This window comes from Tympanuchus pallidicinctus, unplaced genomic scaffold, assembly GCF_026119805.1.
Source record: "Tympanuchus pallidicinctus isolate F22 unplaced genomic scaffold, pur_lepc_1.0 scaffold3, whole genome shotgun sequence".
Classification (NCBI taxonomy): domain Eukaryota; kingdom Metazoa; phylum Chordata; class Aves; order Galliformes; family Phasianidae; genus Tympanuchus; species Tympanuchus pallidicinctus.
The window spans coordinates 5,540,805-5,544,733 of record NW_026294747.1 but is presented as its reverse complement, the minus strand read 5'-3'; the positions used below and the strand labels follow the sequence as shown (position 1 = coordinate 5,544,733).

The window sequence follows — 3,929 nt, the reverse complement described above, 5'->3', positions numbered from 1 at the left end:
GTATTTCACTGCTTAATAAACACACCTTAACGAGATGTGTGGGGGCAGCAGCAGGAGGAGCCACGGAGCCGTTCTGCAAGGCTGGGTGACACCCGCACACCAGGGCCACCCCTCCGAGGGGGCAGAGTTGTGTCCCCAGCCAGAGTTGTGCCCCCTCACAGCAGGACGCCCCTCCCTGGGGCGCTGATGTCAACGTCATCATACCCCATCTCCCTGAGGGTCTCCTCGGGCACGGCTGTGGCATCATCAGAGTCTGCACACAGCATCCCTGTGGTGCCATTCCCCTCCTCCTCGACCCCGATGAGATGTGACGACTGCATCCCTGAGCTCTGCAGCAGAGAGCCTGGGGGGAGGATGGTGGCTGCAGGCACAGTGGGAATGCAACAGTCCTGGCTCAGGGACTGAACCCGCTCCCACCTGCTCGGCCGGGCCCCTCCCGGCACTCAGGCACCTGGCTGTAGTCCAGCTCCTCGTACACCGCCTCGGAGCCGGCATCCTGGCTGGGGCCTGCAAACAGTACACCTGTCACCGGGTCCCCAAGCGTCCCCAATGGGGAGAGACCCCAAAGTGACACCCACCTGCACGCTGAGCCCGAGTGCGGTGCACCTGCAGGGCCAGGGCAGCCAGGGCCAGGCACAGCAACGTGCCCAGCAGCACGCACAGCACCGTGGGCAGCGGCACGTCTCCCAGCGGGACAACTGAGGGACAGAGCGGGCAGCGTGAGGCCCCTCGGGGACCGCCCAGCAGAGGGGGCGGAGGGCTCGACAGAGCCACCTGCGCACACGTCCCCTTCCCGGCAGCCGCTCCCCGGGGCCGGGCTGCCGGCCACGTCGCTTCCATCCTCATCGCAGGCCACGTGCGTGACCCCGGCGGGGCCGCAGGACAGCAGGCGCCAGGGCGTCGAGGAACAGCGCCAGAGCGAGCGGCTCCCTTCCTCGCAGCGTACGCGTCCCAACCAGGCGGGGCCGGAACCCCGATAGGGGACGGCGTGCAGCCTCCCCGCGGCTCCGCAGCCCAGCTCTCGGCACACGGCGGCTGCAGCGGCGGCGCCGTCTTCTACGGTGCCGTTGGCGCAGACGCGGCCCCACGCGCCGTCGCGCAGCAGCTCCAGGATCCCGCCGCAGCCGCCGCCCTCCAACCGCAGGGCCCGCAGCGCTGCCACAGGACGGGGCGCTCACGGCTCCGCATCGCTGGCGGCACCGCGACGGCAGCGCTCTCCCAGCGCTCACCTGAGCACACCGCCCCGGCTCCGCCGCCGCCGCCGCCGCAGCCGCCGCCCCTCTCCGAGCAGTCCCAGAACGCCGCCTCCGTCCCCGCGCAGCCCCCGGCGCCCGCCCACGGCATCCCGGTACCGGAGCCGAAGCGCTCGGGGCCGGGTGCCTCCAGAGCCGTCCCGCAGCGCAGCTGGCGGCAGACGACGGCGGCGTCCCGCAGGCTCCAGGCGTCTCGGCACACGGAGCGCCAGGCGCCGTCGATGTACGCCTCCACCCTGCCGACGCAGCGCCCGGGGCCGCCCGCCAGCCTCAGCCGCCGGCTGCCTGCACGGGAGGGCCGGGCTGGGGCCGGGCGCGGATGCGCGATGCCCGCGGCCCTTCCCGGGACGCCCACCTGAGCAGACCACGGCCAGTGCCGAGGGGCCGCGGTCCAACCCCGAAGCTTAGCACTGCGACAGAAACTCCTCGCTGCCCTCGCACCGCAGCTCCGCGGTGCCCGAGCCGCCTCTCGGCGCGGCGTACGTCTTTTCGGGCACCCCGCAGCCCAGCTGTCGACACGTCACGGACGCGGTGCGGTTGTCGCGGGATCCCACGGACACGCCGGTCCAGACGTCGGGGCGCGGGCCACCTCCAGGCGCCCGTCGCACTGGCTCTCCCCGCCCCGCAACAGCAGGGTTTCGGCGGCTCCGGAGCAGATGACGACGGCCGCCTGGCCGGGGACGCAGACGGGCTCTGGCCGAGGTGCCGCTCGTTCCCCACGCAGCAGAGGCGGTCGCGCCGCAGCGGTCCTTTCCCCGTCCCGAAACGGCCCCCCGGCTGAACGGAGGCGGCCGGGCCGCAGCCCAGGTGTCGGCAGAGGATGTGAGCGTCGGGCAGCTCCCAGGATCCGGCGCATAGCGGTCCCCACGTTCCCCGCTCCTCCACCCGCCCGGCGCAGGGCGAGCCGCCGTCTGCCAGTCGGAACCCAGTGTAGGCTGCGAGGAGAGAGAAAGAGAGCGTGGCGGGATGCCGGCCCGGGCTGCGGACTGCCGGCCCCCGGCCGCACGCTTACGGGAGCAGACGACGGCGGCGGGGTCGGTGCAGCGGTGCTCGGGGACCGGCCGCGCTGCGCAGGAGACCAAGAGGGGCTCGGAGCCGTCGCACTCGAAGGCACCGTTCCAGAGCGGCCCCGGCGCAGCTCCGAAGCGGCCGGGCTCGGGCAGGGCCAGCACCGCACCGCAGCCCAGCTCCCTGCAGAGCACGCGGGCACTGTCCTCGTCCACGCGGCCGTGGCAGACGCCCAGCCAGGCCCGGCCCTGCCGCAACTCCAGCCGGCCCTCGCAAGCGCCGTCCCCTTCGACCAGCCGGGAGAACCCTGCGAGAGGCGCTGGTGGGTCCGGAGCTCGGCGCTGGGTTCCCTTCGGGGCCGCCTGCCCGCGCCCTTACCTTGACACACAACGGCGGTATCGTGGTCGTGATGGCCGTCGTAGGGCCCCCAGCCCTGAATGGCGCAGTCTCATAGCACGCTCTCATTCCCTCTGCAATTAACTACGGCCAGGTTGATGGGACCTTCCGCCGGGCCGAATTTTGAGCCGTGATAGACGCCGGCCGCCGAGCCACAGCCCAGCTGCTGGCACACCAACTCGGCATCCTCCATGGTCCAGGCGGCATCCGCCACCGTGCCCCAGCGGCCCCGCAGCTTCACCTCCACTCTCCCCTCGCAGGGTCCCCTGCCGGCCGCCAGCCGCAGCTCCACCGCCTCTGCACCGCAGGCGGCATCAGTCACGGCCGCAGCTTCCCTCGCCCCGCATCCCCGGCGGGGCCCTCACCCGTGCAGGTCACTCCCACATCCCACTCGTGGCCGCAGAAATGCCGTCCCCAGCCGAAGTTGTAGCAGTCCTGCAGGGCCGCCTCCGTTCCCCAGCAGTTGAAGGGGTGCAGCCGGATGCATCCCTTGCCCTGCCCGAAAGGAGCAAACAGGGATGCCCTCACTGTGGCCCCGCAGCCCAGCTGCCGGACACCACACCGGCCCCGCGGGCATCCCAGTCGAAGTCGTAGGTGCGGGCGGAGCCCCACTCGCCCTCATGCTTCACCTCCACCCGCCTGGCACAGCGATGTCCGCTGTCCATCAGCCGCAGATGGGCAGATACAGCGCTCATCTGTGGGGACGTTGCTGGAGCCGGGAAGGGCTGCGTCACAGCTGCAGGCCCAGCACTCAGCCCACACACTTGCGTGCAGAGCAGCAGCCCCAGCACCCTGTAGGGTTCCATCCCACCCTGCAGACCTGACAGCCTGGGCCGGGAGGGTAGATATAGGCAGCCCCCGCTGCCAAGGGCCAATGGGTGCAGCGGAGGCCCCTCGCAGCCGTTATCAGCAGGGTTATCTGCAAACAGCCACCAATAACTTGCAGTATGCCCAAATATGAGGCTGAGCTCCGCTTCAGCCCTCGAACAGCCCTGCCGGGGGGTCTTGGTGCCCGCACATCCCCAAGGGTAGCCACCAGGAACCGACATTGCGTGTCCCACAGCAGGGGCTGGGACAGAAGCATCCCCAGATGGGGTCTCTCTCTGCACACCCATGCCTGTTCTTTGACCACCATGGGCCAAAGAGGTCCCCGTGCCCAAGGCAGGGGCACGCAGCACAGGATCGTCCCCGCCCGCAGGTGTGTGGCCGCATTGCCCCCCCTTTGATGCAGGTAGGGATGGGGCGGTTCTACTCACAAGGACCTGGCGTCGG

The 3,929-nt window shown here is 70.9% G+C and overlaps 1 pseudogene; it reads right to left on the bottom strand.

The window, feature by feature from the left end:
* Nucleotides 1–100: 100 nt before the first annotated feature.
* LOC128087088 (deleted in malignant brain tumors 1 protein-like) lies at nt 101–3,463 on the bottom strand (annotated as a pseudogene).
* Between the last annotated feature and the right edge of the window lie 466 nt (nt 3,464–3,929).